The 15291-nt window shown below is 46.5% G+C and overlaps 1 protein-coding gene across 1 annotated transcript in view; it reads left to right on the forward strand.

Annotated features, from left to right (window-relative positions):
* ACYP2 (acylphosphatase 2) overlaps positions 1–15291 on the forward strand; it is a 63555-nt gene that overhangs the window by 7853 nt on the left and 40411 nt on the right. The gene's annotated exons all lie outside the window — the stretch shown is intronic.

Genomic DNA, 15291 nt, shown 5'->3' on the forward strand with positions numbered 1-15291 from the left:
TGAGCAGTCCTGCTGGGAGGTGAGGGTGCAGTCCCTTTTGTTGCCGGTTTCTCTTATAACAGTGTAAAAACAGAACTCCAAATGTGGCCAGGTGCCAAGACAAAAAGGGTGAGGGCAGAGGGTGGAGACTTGTTAGTCTAGTACTTGGAAGGAAGAAGACAAGAGTACTGAGTAATGCTGGGGAAACAGAATGCAATAAATCAAAGGCATTCTAATTCTGTTGTGTAAGGCTGATTAGAGGCAATTAGTTTGGTAGAAATGTTGTATTTCTGCCAAGATTGCTGATCGTTTCGCGTAATACGTGATGGGGCCGTTAATTTATGTGTTGCTTTGATTTCAAGATAGGAATGTCATAATTTTTTTGGTCTGGGGACGCAGATAAAGAGCCAGGGATTGTTGTTGTTGTTGTTTAGTCGTTTAGTCATGTCCTACTCTTCGTGACCCCATGGACCAGAGCATGCCAGTCACTCCTGTCTTCCACTGCCTCCCCCAGTTTGGTCAAACTCATGCTAGTAGTTTCAAAAACACGGTCCAACCATCTCGTCCTCTGTCGTCCCCTTCTCCTTGTGCCCTCCATCTTTCCCAACATCAGGGTCTTTTCCAGGGAATCTTCTCTTCTCATGAGGTGGCCAAAGTATTGGAGCCTCAGCTTCAGGATCTGTCCTTCCAGTGAGCACTCAGGGCTGATTTCCTTCAGAATGGATAGGTTTGATCTTCTTGCAGTCCATGGGACTCTCAAAAGTCTCCTCCAGCACCATAATTCAAAAGAGCCAGGGATACAGTGCTTTAAAAAAGGTGGCGGAGCAGCTTTTAAACTGATTGCATGGGGGAAGTGGAGATGAGCTGATTCAGAACAAATCATCAGGTTGGGGGGGGGGGAATATTTATGATTATTCAGGTGTGGGTGAGGTAGAACTAGACACTTAGAGGGCAGGAGCACACAGCAGCAATTCGGAGAGCCAAAGCTCTGTAGGGTAAAATGTGTGTATCAAGCACATTGGGAGAGAGGCCCTATTTATGTGTTGATGCTCTAATGCTTGAAACTTCCAAGCCAAGATGCGTGAGTTGGAGGGTTGGGTCTTAAGATAAGACATAGATACAGTGGATATAAAGGAAACTTGGTGGATTGGAGAGAACCAGTAAGACACGGTTATCTCTGAATATAAACTGCTTAGGAAGGGACAGAGAAGGGCATTCTGGGGGTGGTGTTGCTCTGTATGTCAAAGAGGAAGTTTGAAACCCCACAGAATCGCTGTGGGTGGTGATACCAGGATCCAAGAATAATTGAGCACTGGAGGAGGCATGTTGTCCTGGCTGAAACGCTCAGGGTCACCTCGAGATGGAGAATGAAAACGAAGAAGCATCCTAAAGAGGAAATGCTGGAGTAATGGTTGAACTTCAGTTCCCCTCAGCAACCCTGGACTTATAAGTGGCACCCAGGAGCTGATGCAAGCTGTAGGTGTTGTTAAACTGATATTGAGCACAGCGCTATCTGATTTAACGGCTATGTATAAAATCGTAACTGTAACTGTATAAAATCGTAACCCCTAAGGGTCATCTAGCTCAACCCTCTGCAATGTAAATGGACAGTTGCTGAGAAAATGCGATAATGTTGATCTAACAAAAATACGTACCTTGTCTCAAAGATCACTCTCTGAGGACTGGAAAGTGGGCAGTGCAACAGCAATTTTTGAAAAGGGATTTTGGGGGATCCAGGAACTTACGGTTTGTTTAGCGTAACACCTGTTTTAGAAAAACTGATGGGAAGTATTATCAAACATAAAATTAGAAAGCTTATGGATAAACAAGTCTTGCTGAAGCTGAGCTAGCATAGCTTCTCCAAGGACCTAACTTTCTGAGCTCTAGGTGGAGCTGTTTGATGGGTAATGGTAACATGCACCACACTTCTCATTGATGTTCCCCTATTTTTAGCTGCCTCCTGAGACAATCTCTTCTTTCCCTGCAACATGGGATCTTTCCTCCTACTGCGTCTTAATAGTCCCTGTGTTGCCAATCAAAAAGGGCCATTGCTCAGTGGTGGAGCATCCGCTTTGCTTGCAGGAGTTCCCAGTTTCAATCTCTGGGTAAAAAAGTGGTAAAGGTAAAGGACCCCTGGACGGTTAAGTCCAGTCAAAGGCGACTGTGGGGTTGCTGCGCTCATCTCGCTTTCAGGCCGAGGGAGCTGGTATTTGTCCACAGACAGCTTTCCGAGTCATGTGGCCAGCATGACTAAACAATGGAACACTGTGACAGAAACCAGAGCGCACGGAAACACCGTTTACCTTCCCGCCACAGCGGTACCTATTTATCTACTTGCACTGGTATGCTTTTGAAATGCTAGGTTGGCAGGAGCTGGGACAGGGCAAGGGGAGCTCACCCCGTCGTGGGGATTCAAACTGCCGACCTCCTGATGGGCAAGCCCAAGAGGCTCAGTGGTTTAGACCACAGTGCCACCCGCGTCCCCTTATCTCCAGGTGGGAGTAGGAGAGAACCCGGCCTCAAATCCTGGAGAAGCTCTGCCACTCAGTGTAGACAGTACTGAGCTAGTTGGATCAATGGTCTGACCAAGCAGCTTCCTAAGAGAAGCAGCAGTTATTAGTGCCCCTTTTATTTTCATTGATTATGGGGAGATAATCATGGTAAATACATCACCAAAGCAGAATGCTGTCACAAGTAATACAATGTGCACTTTTCTGCTCCTCCTTTTTCTTAGGGGCAGGGCATTTCAGAAGGGATGTCCTTTATAGAGCAAGGAGAGGATGCTGGACTCTTGCATCACCAAAATGCCACCTGTTTCATGTCCTTTATTATTGCTATTTTTAAGAGCGCACCTCAAGCCAGCACACAGAAAGACACGGCCGTTCTTTAAAGCATAGCCCACATTAATGCATCCAAATACCAGTGGCATGTCCTTAGAAAAGGGGTGAGGAAATGTCTCCGTCCCGAGGGCTACATTCTCTTATGGGCAACATTCCGAGAACCACATGCCCTTGAGGGCCAGGGGCAAAAGTGGGCTGGGCATTGAATGCGAACTTCACTTTGGTACAGTAGGTTTGTTTTAACACCCACCCATCCTCTGTCCTCCATCCAGGGAAGCAAGAGGCATGATATGAGCTCAAGGATACATTCCAGCCCAGCAAAAGTACTCAAGGAGGATGCAGAGCAGGGATGGGGAAGGGGCATAGCTGTCAACCGTCCCTTATTTGGCAGGAAACTCCCTTATCCCAGCGCCGTGTCCTGCTGTTGTTCCTTATTGATGATGTCCCTTAAATTTCCCAGGTTTCAAAGGAAGCAGTTCCTCTCCCTCCCTCCCTGCCGACCAGGGAGGAGGGAGGCTCCAACTGTGTTGCTTGGCTGTGTTGCTCACCCAATAAGGAGTCTAAGAATGACTGGGGGGTGGAGCTTGCATGCCTTGTGCCGATCAAATCGGCCGCGTTGCCTGGGGACTCGCCTTTGCTCAGCGCTTCCCATCAGAGAGGTGACGGTGGTTTTCCTTGCTGCATCCCCTTTGCTGGGTTGCTGCGCTGTGGGAACCACTGCTTGAGGCTTCGTTTGGCTGCTGGCTGGGCTTTCTGCCTTTGGCTCGGAGGGGCTCAGAAGTTTGAACCTCCCTGTGCTCTGAAAATCCCTTATTTTGGCTGCTGATCCCTTATTTTCAAATCTGTACATTGACAGCTATGGGAAGGGGTATGGCTCCGGAGAGTGTGTGGCCTGGGGAGATTCCCTGTTTGGTCCCCAGGCCTGAGGTTCCCCATCCGTATCCACAGTCCCCCAAAGGCTAAACTGAACAAGCACATCTGCAGTGAATGTTGAAAAGGTCATGGCTGCAGGTGGAACCATCAGTAGGCCCTGTCCAGCAGATCTCAAGGCATGGCTTGGCAAATAGTGGAAGAGGTGCTTGTGTCGTTAACATATGAGAGTGCTGGAGGTGAATTAGTTAAACAAGTTATCCAATCAGAACCCAGGGGGTGGAGTCAGAGGGACTATAAAACCAGCTCTGGGAGGGGCGAAAGGGGAGTTTGTTGGGAGTTGGGTGGTTGGTTGGAGTGGGAGTGAGTTGGGATAGAGTCTGTGGGTAGGCTGAGTTAGTGTAGTGAAATAAGCTGAGTCAGGAACAGTTAGGGGCTAGGAAGACAAGTAAATATCTGAGAGGTGGTTTAGTGAGTGAGAGCAGGTAGCGGAAGTTATAGGTCTGGATAGGCACCCCATGATTGTAATGGACCGATACCATTTATGAAACCACACGCTTGTTAAACTGCAATAAATAAACAAAAGTTTATGTTCCAATTTAATCCTGACTGGACTCAGTATTGTCCCAGGTAGGGCCTGGGTGGTGACAGCAAGAAATAAAGTGGTGGCACAGGGATCAATAGATGGTGAAACGTCCGGGGACCCTGTGTGATCGCCACAGTGCTTACTTATATATACCCTCATTCTCTTTGAGCTCAGCCCTCACACAGGGAGGTAGAGAGAGATGCTCAGCTGCTGGTAGGCACCAGCCATCAAAGTCATTGAACGATCGTTCTCTGTGGCACAATGAGTCAGTGCATCTGGCTGTTAAACCAGAAGGTTGGTGGTTCAAGCCCACCCAAGGATGGCTGTGGGCAGCATTCCTGCATTGCAAGGGGTTGGACTAGATGACCCTGGGGTCCTTTCCAATTCTACAGTTCTATGATTCTGTGATCCTCTTCAAGGTATTAGAGCTCATTAAGGAAACCTCTCTAGCTTTTAGACTTTGAGACATCCTTTCCATGAATTTTTAAAAGTCATTTCAAGTGCTTTGCAGTCTTGGGTCCCCAGACACTGCTAGACTGCAACTCCCATTATCCTTGACTATTGGCTAGACTGGTTAAGGATGATGGGGTTTGTAGTCCAACAACAGCTAGGGGCCTGTGGTTGACGAAACCGATTTTATCATTGTTCATTTAACTGCTTCAAAATATTTCAGGGCAAAAACTGAGAAGACTCCTGTTTGGTTGATTTTTGCTTTATGTTTTGGAGAGGCACAAATGGTGAGGCGTTCATAGCTGTGCTTTTTGATCTGTAGTCCAAAAAAGAAGCTGTTCCAATTGTTGCTATAGTAACCTGCCATGATACGACAGGCCTTCCTTTTTTGGTGCGGAGCTTGTTCCACGTTTACGTTGCAGCATAATTCTCATTTCCAGAGCAGGAGGTAGGAAGCTTGCTGGAGGTGGAGGTAAATTTATTTTCCGGAGCAAGGACAAAATGTAAATTTAGAAGCAATTGAAAAAGGCTGTTCTTTGTTCCTGCCAGAGGCTATAAGTAGTAACCGTGTTCCTAAAGGGTATCATGGCTGATGGAAAATTTGAAGAGGGAGCTGGCAATTGATGAATATTGCACCTCAGCTGAATTAACACCATTGGGATTTTCAATAATAATTCCAGCAGGGTTGCAAACTGACCAGGAAAGAAATGGCCTGGCTTGTGCTTTGTCTGCGCTCTCTTAGTACCTTGGTCTGAAAAAAGCAGGTGAAGCATTCATGCAGAAAAGCATCACTACCTTCTAAAGCAGGCTTCCTCAACCTCGGCCCTCCAGATGTTTTGAGACTACAATTCCCATCATCCCTGACTACTGGTCCTGCTAGCTAGGGATCATGGGAGTTGTAGGCCAAAAACATCTGGAGGGCCGAGGTTGAGGAAGCCTGTTCTAAAGTCTGTGGAGCAAGCTGTTGCTAAAGGTACAGGAACAGCATCCAGGAAAAAAAAAGTTGGCAATGCTAGATTTCTGTTTTGGTCCTGTCCCACTGCACCAGAGCCTTGGAAAGAGGAGGCTTAAGAAACCAAACCAGCTGCTAAATGTCTGTCCCATTATTGTGCCTTTAGCAGCAACTTGATCTGCAGATACGGGAAAGTTACAATGCTTACCTGGTGATTTACTCTGATTAAGCCACTGTTAAAGACAGAAGACGCAGAAGGGACGCAGGTGGCGCTGTGGGTTAAAGCCTCAGCGCCTAGGACTTGCCGATCGAAAGGTCGCGGTTCGAATCCCTGCGGCGGGGTGCGCTCCCGCTGCTCGGTCCCAGCGCCTGCCAACCTAGCAGTTCGAAAGCACCTCCGGGTGCAAGTAGATAAATAGGGACTGCTTATTGGCGGGAAGGTAAACGGCGTTTCCGTGTACGGCTCTGGCTCGCCAGATGCAGCTTTGTCACGCTGGCCACGTGACCCGGAAGTGTCTCCGGACAGCGCTGGCCCCTGGCCTCTTGAATGAGATGGGCGCACAACCCCAGAGTCTGTCAAGACTGGCCCGTACGGGCAGGGGTACCTTTACCTTTACCTTTACTAAAGACAGAAGAGAATATTCAAGCTTGGTCAGGCTATAGGCCCATCTCTTCAAGCATCCTGTGTCCAGTTGTGGTCAGCCAGATGTTTTGTGGGAAATCATCTGCTGACAAGGCCACAGGCATGCCCTTCCATCTGTTGCCCCATCAGTGAGGCGGAAAAGCACCCACTTCAGCCACCAGTGCTGCACTCTCACGGAGAAACTGGGAGGCTGGGTGTCCAGTCCTGACATCCATTGAAATATGCATCTGTTGAAGGGGCTGTGTTCAATGTGTGAGACACTGAGGCAGTGCACCCTGGGCAAGAAGACTTATTCACTGTGTATTCGAGGGGGGAATATATATGGAGACTTATGGAGACTTATATATGGGCGCCATAGGAGAAACTGGCACCAGTGGGCACCACGTTGACAATCTACTGCCCCAAGGCAACCAAGCAGCATGTAAGGAGGTCCTGCATGCTCTTAACCCAGGCATAGGCAAACTCCGGCCCTCCAGATGTTTGGGACTACAATTCCCATCACCCCTAGCTAACACGACCAGTGGTCAGGGATGATGGGAATTGTAGTCCCAAACATCTGGGGGGGGGGCAGAGTTTGCCTATGCCTTCCTTAACCTGTACAGTGCAGGAAAGCAAAGCTGACAATTTTGAGTTCTTCTCCAGAGTTTCATACAAACCGGCACACACACAATTTCTGTTAGAATTTTTGCAAGCCCTGGTTGATCATGTGCATTGCTTGCAGTAGGGCCTAGATCAGCTATCCCCAACTGGGTGCCCTCCAGGTGTTTTGGACTACATATCCCATCAGCTCAAGCTGTGTTAGGGTTGATGGAAGCTATGGTGCAAAACATTTGGAGGGTACCAAGTTGGGAAGGCTTCCATAGGTTCACCAGTCCCTGGAATCTCTTGGATCAAGCAGCGGTCAATGATGAAAGACTTCTTCTTGAGACTGACCCTTAAAGAACTGCTACCAGCCAGAGTAGACAATGCTAGGCTAGATCATGGGTAGGCAAACTAAGGCCCGGGGGCCAGATCCAGCCCAATCGCCTTCTAAATCTGGCCCACGGACGATCCAGGAATCAGTGTGTTTTTACATGAGTAGAATGTGTGCTTTTATTTTAAATGCATCTCTGGGTTATTTGTGGGGCATAGGAATTCGTTCTTTTTTTCCATCCTTTCAAAATATAGTCTGGCCCCCCACAAGGTCTGAGGGATAGTAGACTGGCCCCCTGCTGAAAAAGTTTGCTGACCCTTGGGCTAGATGGACAAATAGTACCCCCAGGCAAAGGTCATCTTTCTATGTTCCCATTTTCTTAAACTTTGTCTGATATTGTTTGCACCCAATTTGAAGGCCTGTGTACCCATTTTAAATGCTGGCAATTAAAATAATCAACATATATTAACGATTCTCTCCAAACTCATGGTAACCAAATTCCCACGGAGCTGCTGTCCCTCATTTGTATGAATGTGACAAAATTCTTTCTGCCAGCTGAAGGCTTAATACAATCTCTTAATTAGGATTTTGCAGACCGTCTCCTTGCAGAAGCTGAATCATGACATTTTCTTGGCTCTTAAAGGTCATTTTGCATGGAAATGCCACAAGCTTTGCTAGCTAGCTAGCAATTGTATATTAGTCCATCCTCCCCCCCCCCCACTTTCTAATGCATTCACAGCAGAGTTGTGGAGTCTATGCTCTTAGGTGCGTCCCAAAAGCCATTATTAACTATTCCAAAATCTGTAATTAACTTCCATAATTTTAACAAATGTTACTTCCAGCTCACCTTCCATATTAATCTTTTTCTACAGCATCTCACACCCAATTTTGGACATACACCTCTTCAGAGACTGTGTCCATATTAATACTGGCAACAAACAGCCCAATCTAGCCCAAAGAGTTATGTCTCATTGATTTCCACGGGAGAATTAAGCAACTGTTTTAAGGCTGCAGTCCCTGTACCCAGGTACTTTGGTGTAAGCCTTAGAGAATTCAACAGGAGTTACTTCTATGCACCCTGGCCTACAAGAAGCCCACTTTGCAGCACACTTTGTAGACAAAGTTGCTCGGATCCGCTCTGACTTGAGTTCTGTAGTTGAATCAGGTCCTGTGGATGTATATGGCTGTTGCGTGTCCTGTGACAATGAAAGCATTTCAGTTTGCGGAGCCTGAGGATGTGGGCAGCATCCTTAGAGAGGCGAGAGCCTCCATGTCTGTAACCTTGCCCATCCCGTGAGGTAGGTTCGACTGGGAGTCAGTGACAGGCCAAAGCTCACCCGGTGAGCTTCAGGACTGAGCGGAAATTTGAACCCTGGTCTCCCAGGTCCTAAGTCCAACCCTCTAACCCAGAGCTTTCCAAACTTTTCATGTTGGTGAAATACTTTTTAGACATGCATCATTTCGCGACACAGTAATTCCATTATACTAGCAAACCAGAGGTTCAACTAACCCCTTTCCAGCCCCAGGAGGTGCATGGGGAGCGGTCACGCGACACACCTACACCCTGTAGCTGACACACAGTTTGGAAAGCTGTGCTCTAACCACTATAGAACACTATCTTTCATCTCTCTCTCTCTCTCTCTCTCTCTCTCTCTCTCTCTGTGTGTGTGTGTGTGTGTGTGTTGTGTTTCCCAGATTCCCCGCAGGCTCCTATGGAATGTTCACCTATCCTTCCCTCTGTTATGTACTGAGTTGAATAGGATCCAAATTGCAGCAGTCTGATTGGTCCTGGAACAATAGGATTCAGAATGCAGCAGTCTGATTGGTCCTAGAACAATAGGATCCAGAATGCAGCAGTCTGATTGGTCCTAGAACAATAGGATCCAGAATGCTGTAGTCTGATTGGTCCACAGGAGCCACCCAATCCAACTGCAGGTGGAAGCGAAGCCGCAACCTGATTGGCCTACAGGAGAATCCCGGAATTAGCCAATCACGTGGGGCCCATTCTGTAAATAATGTATATAAAGCAGACATTTTGGGGGAACTTGCATTCCTCACTACTAGGAGCTGAATAAAGACCATGAAATCCACACTCAACTCCGAGTATATTTCACCTCTCTATTCATTTCCATCCCTGTGCCCTCAGAAGGCCTCCGTTGCAATCTTTCCACCCCCACCCCCATGTTGCTGGGAGAATCAGGCGCAGGCTGCCCTGGCAATGAACTCCCCCCCCCCCATTATTATTATTCCATCAGTTGTTTTTGGCTCCAGGCTCTCCGCCCCACTCCCTTTGAGAAAGCGCGAAGGAGAAAAGAGGAAAGGAGGAGACTGATGGCAACAGCACGAAGGAGGCCAGGGAGAAGCACTCAGGAGTCAAGAGCCTGAGCCGCTTGGCATGCAGAGCGCGCTGGCAGTGTCAGGGCATGAATTAAAGCCCACTGTAGTCAAAGGCTCTTCAATGCACTCGTGCGTTAGTCAGTTTGCTCCCTGTGTCAGCACTTTCCCCAGCTTGGAGTGCCTTTGTGTTCTTTAGCTGAGCTATAGAAGCTGCCCTTTAAAGGGAAGAACATGAAAGGGGCCCCAATAAATCCATGGCAGCTGCTCTGCATACAGAAAGCCCTGGTTTAATCCCTGTCCTCTCCAAATGAAGTGGTATTTTGGATAGCCAGGTTACAAATACTATTACTACTACTACTACTACTACTACTTTATTATTATTTATACCCCACCCATCTGGCTGAGTTTCCCCAGCCACTCTGAGCGGCTCCCAATCAAGTGTTAAAAACAGTACAGCGTTAAATATTAAAAACGTCCCTAAACAGGGCCGCCTTCAGTTGACTTTTAAAAGTAAAATAGTTGTTTATTTCCTTGACATCTGAAGGGAGGCCATTCAACAGGGCAGGGGCCACTGCCCAGAAGGCCCTCTGCCTGGTTCCCTGTAATCTCACTTCTTGCAGCGAGGGAACCGCCAGAATGCCCTCAGTGCTCTACCTCAGTGTCCGGGCTGGATGATGGGGTGGAGACGCTCCTTCAGGTATACAGGAGCAAGGCCGTTTAGGGCTATTAAAGATCAGCACCAACACTTTGAATTGTGCTCAGAAACGTACTGGGAGCCAATGCAGATCTCTCAGAACCGGTGTTATGTGGTCCCGGCGGCCACTCCCAGTCACCAGTCTAGTTGCCGCATTCTGGATTAATTGCAGTTTCCGGGTCACCTTCAAAGGTAGCCCCACCAAGAGCGTGTTGCAGTAGTCCAAGCAGGAGATAACTAGAGCATGCACCACTCTGGCGAGGCAGTCTGCAGGCAGGTAGGGTCTCAGCCTACGTACCAGATGGAGCTGGTAGACAGCTGCCCTGGACACAGAATTGACCTGCGCCTCCATGGACAGCTGTGAGTCCAGAATGACTCCCAGACTGCGCACCTGGTCCTTCAGGGGCACAGTTACCCCATTCAGGACCAGGGAATCCCCCACACCCACCCACCCCCTGTCCCGCCCAAAACAGTACTTCAACCTCAATCTGTTAGCCGCCATCCATCCTCCAACCGCCTCCAGGCACTCACACAGGACCTTCACCGCCTTCAAATGCTGTCTGTGCAGTTGCAATGAGAACTGAACCCATTTGGACCCGTGGTCTTGTTTAGGGGATGGACGAATCCTATCAATTTTCATTTCGCCTAAGTGTCTCATTATTCCAGCCTTAAATTCAGTTTGCAACATTCCCTCGCTCCCTCCCCTTTACTCCTTCCCTCCCACGTAAGTTGACTATCTATGTCTGATCTTAAGCTGATGCAGCGCTCTCAACAGAAATGGACATGCTACTTAGAGGAAGAATTGCATTTCCCCAGCAGCAAAGTCATTGCATCCAGCGGAAATGCTGTTCCCCTTGCACCATGGGCACTTCCGGTAGAGGAGACACCCAGAAGCTGCATAACAAATCATTAACAATACATTTACTGAAAAAAGAATGAATGAATGAATGATCAGATGACCGGGAAACTAATTAGGAAACCGATTCACAAGACTGTGAATTTAATTATTTTCTAACATTTATATCTCACGTGGCATGGAACCCAAGTCAGTATGCATGTGCTTGCCAGGTAGTCTCCTATCCAGGCACTGACCAGATCCTGACCTGCTTAGCTCCAGGAAAGTGATGGCCTCGTGTGTCTTCAGACTATACTCTGTTTCTGCAGTTACCAAGATCCAAAGATCCACATTAGACAAATTTATGGACTTAGGTTTACTGAGTGTGATTTTTTAAAAATTTTGATTGGGAAAGACTACAACATCATATCTAAATATGCTTTTCAAATTTCCCCAACAATCTTCTTATTCTTCTTTGGCAATCACTTGTAGCCGAGTAAGATTGTCTTCCATAAACACAGTTTTAACAGTGAGTCTGTAAGTGACTGTGGAGGCCAATTCTGGATCCAGACATCCTTCCACAGTGGGGACATAGGTTTCTGGGCAGGAGTTCATCAGAGTGTGAATTTGCCAAGCGTGCCTTCCTCTTAGCACGTTCCTCCCTTGCGTCCTGAGTTCAAGTGTCTTCAAAACCCATGACACCTTTGGTAAAGGCTGTTCTCCAATTGGAGCACTTGCAGGCCAGTGTTTCCCAGTTGTCGGTGTTTATACTACATTTTTTAAAGATTTGCCTTGAGACAGTCTTTAAACCTCTTTTGTTGACCACCAGCATTATGCTTTCTATTTTTATGTTCAGAATAGAGTAGTTGCTTTGGAAGACAATAATCAGGCATCTGCACAACATGACCAGTCCAATGAAGCTGATGTTGAAGAATCATTGTTTTGACACTGGTGGTCTTTGCTTCTTCCAGTACACTGGCATTAGTTTGCCTGTCTTCCCAAGTGATGTGTAAAATTTTTTGGAGACACCATTGATGGAATCTTTCAAGGAGTTGGAGATGGCGTTTATAAGTGGTCCACATTTCACAAGCATACAGTAAGGTTGGTAGTACAATAGCTTTGTAAACAAGCATTTTGGTTTCTCTGTGAATGTCCTGGTCCTCAAACACTCTGCCCTTCAATCGGGAGAAAGCCGCACTCGCAGAGCTCAGGCGATGCTGGATTTCAGATGTGGAAGCTATCGTACTGGGCTGGAAAGAACATTACCAACATCTCCTTAACCGCAACTTCCCAACAGTGGTTTGTGAGGAAAGCTGCTTCTTCCAAAAACTGAAGTCCAAGTTCTTCTGTGAACAAAGGGTGTACCATTTTCAATGTTTGCCAGTATTCCAAGAGTGGGGAAATCCAGCTCACCCACATCCAGCATGGAGCACTCAACAAATTATCCCCCCAAGGGAAGGCTGCCCTGGACGAGTGAAAAAGAAAGGTCTCCCACTCCCAAGTTCACAATTCGTACTGAAAAGGACAAACCATGCTAAACCCTTGATTTCATGTGTGGGGAATGTTCGCTCGTTAATTTCTTTTGTTCCCTAAGCAGTCATCCTTGGTGAAGAGGAAGCGAATGTTTTATCTTACATGTGTCCAATGGCTTCTTTCCAGTGAGTTGGCTTCATTTCTCAGGCAGGTCTGAAAATCCTCACTTCCTGTGCTCTCTGCTTTCTGAGCCACCAGGACAATTTTCCTAGAATCGTTACCTCTGGGAAATGAAACAGAGCCTTCCTTGGATTGGCAAGCGATTCAGGGTGGAGCAAATTCTTTTCAAATGTCCTCTTCTAAGAAAGCGAAACTCTTAGGGACTTCAGGTTGTGCCAACTGGGATTAATTGTCTGGATGATTTACAGCGTGAGGTGGAGTTCCTATCAGTAAGGGTCCACTCCTTGAACAGGGTGGGCCTCTAGCTGTCTGCTCTACCTAAAAAAAAGAAAGAAAGAAACAATGAGAGAGTTTTTGGACTTAATATTTCTGGAAGAAATCCTGAAACAATTCGCTCAGTGCAATGAAGTCCTTCGTATTATTGCTTCATTGTTCATTCCTCCTCTTAGAGTCAAAGTCAGGCTTATGTATATACCAGATCTTCCACAAATAATATTTGTACTCAGAGTGGCTTGCAGAAAATAAAAGATGGCGTCCAACTCCCTCCTGTCAGTGCAAGGAATTTTGCCTATGCAATAAGACTTCCTCCCTTCTCCTCCTTGTGTGCATGCACTGTGCCTTTTCCAAATCTGCTCCGGGGGGTCGGAGTAATCTCCCAAACAGATTTAAGGGGTGAAATATACTCGGAGTCGAGTGTGGATTTCATGCTCTTTATTCAGCTCATAGTAGCGAGGAATGAATGTTCCCCCCCAAATATCTGCTTTATATTCATTATTTACACAATGGGCTGCATGTGATTGGCTAATTCCGGGATTCTCCTGTAGGCCAATCAGGTTGCAGATTCACTTCCACCTGGAGCTGGATTGGGTGGCTCCTGCGGACCAATCATACTGCTGATTGTTCTAGGACCAATCAGACTGCTGCATTCTGAATCCTATTGTTCTAGGACCAATCAGACTGCTACATTTTGGATCCTATTCAACTCAGTACATAACAAGGGTTATGCAGTAGGAAAAGAGGAGAGAAAGATCCATTGTGGTAGCATAAATTCTTCCACTGATGGGAAGCTTACTTTGCACTATACAGTGGTACCTTGGGTTAAGAACTTAATTCGTTCTGGAGGTCCGTTCTTAACCTGAAACTGTTCTTAACCTGAGGTACCACTTTAGCTAATGGGGCCTCCCGCTGCCGCCCCACCACCACCGCGTGATTGCTGTTCTCGTCCTGAAGCAAAGTTCTTAACCCGAGGTACTATTTCTGGGTTAGCGGAGTCTGTAACCTGAAGCATCTGTAACCCGAAGCATCTGTAACCTGAGATACCACTGTAGTTCATAAACAGGGCTGTTCGTAAACCGAGGCACCACTGTATGTGCTTAGAACTAACACTATTATACATGAAAATATAATATTATTTTAAAAGCAGCTTTAAAATGGGTTTTTGTATTATTCAATAAGTCATGGGTACAGTACAGCAACAATGCATACCGGGGTAAAGCGTTCGGAAAAAGCAGACCTTAGTGAAAATAATGTAGAAAAGTGCATTATATATTAGGGAGAACCAGTGCTATCGTAGCACCCACCTGACAGGTACCAGAACTGAGTTCTGATGAGTTCCAGCTGAATAAAAAAGCCCTGGGGAGAACTGTTTTGCAAAGAAAACAAGCACGTTAGGCAAAATTCCATACAAAAATGTGTCTGTAAGGGAAAAAAAATGTAGTTAATTGATGAATTTCCACGAGTAATTAAGAAAAAGCAAATTGATGCGGAGAACTGAACTTAAGTGTGGGGAAAGGAGATATGGGATCCCTACTATACATCCATATTTTGTTTATTTTTAGTATAGCTCATTGATTTAAAGATTGCAGTTCAGTCCCCAGCTCTTCAAAAGAAGCTAGGGTCAGCACAAGATACATTTCTGCTTGAGGGAAAGAGCAAGTTGGTGCCCCCCTCCAGTCCAGAAAAATACTGGACTGATATTGGAATCTTACCTCAGTAATGGCAGTCAGGTAGCCAAATCTGAGGGCAACAGCTTGGGATGGGTGAGTTATCGGAGGTATTGTTTTTTTGCTAATACGTTATGTATTTTGTTTTTATTCTGCATTTTTGTGTTTTAAACTGGTGACCTTCAGATGAAAGGTAGTATATTAAATGAATGAATGAATGAGGGGTGCAGGACAGACCATGTAACATAAACAAATCTCTGTCCAACAATAGGGCATGACTTAAGTGGTTAAGATACCTGAAAGCGGCCCTGTTTAGGGAAGTTTTTAATGTTTGATCATGTTTTTACTATTCTTCTGGGAGCCGCCCAGAGTAGCCAGGGAAACCCAGCCAGATGGGTGGAGTATAAATAAGAAAATTATTACTATTATTATTACTATTGTTGCTGTTAAGTAGGAACACCTGGGAGACTATCCCTGCTGCCTCCCAGCATTTGCCGCCTGAGGCAGTTGCCTCACTTTGCCTGGTGCTAGGGCCGGCCCCATAAATAGAATTATAGAATCATTCATCAGAGGATTACTTAGTACATGATTTGCAC

Source organism: Podarcis gaigeae, assembly GCF_964106915.1.
Source record: "Podarcis gaigeae genome assembly, chromosome: 3".
NCBI lineage: Eukaryota > Metazoa > Chordata > Lepidosauria > Squamata > Lacertidae > Podarcis > Podarcis gaigeae.